The following is a 220-nucleotide window of genomic DNA, read 5'->3' on the forward strand; positions in this document are numbered from 1 at the left end:
GTCCCATTACCCACCAACCGAAAATGAATAAAGGCCACCGCTTAATGTCAAGCGCCTCGTTTGGGTTTTAATTTACGCTAATTATGTCCGACGTCGTTTTCGTGGCGGGGAAAAGGCGTCAAGGCCCCAATCATCTATACATAGGCAAGACCAGCTCCTCCAACAACATACTGGCAGCCAATGGGGTAGAAATTATACACTGAAGGTCTCGGACTGAAAG

This window comes from Penaeus monodon, chromosome 30, assembly GCF_015228065.2.
Source record: "Penaeus monodon isolate SGIC_2016 chromosome 30, NSTDA_Pmon_1, whole genome shotgun sequence".
NCBI classification, from domain to species: Eukaryota; Metazoa; Arthropoda; class Malacostraca; order Decapoda; family Penaeidae; genus Penaeus; species Penaeus monodon.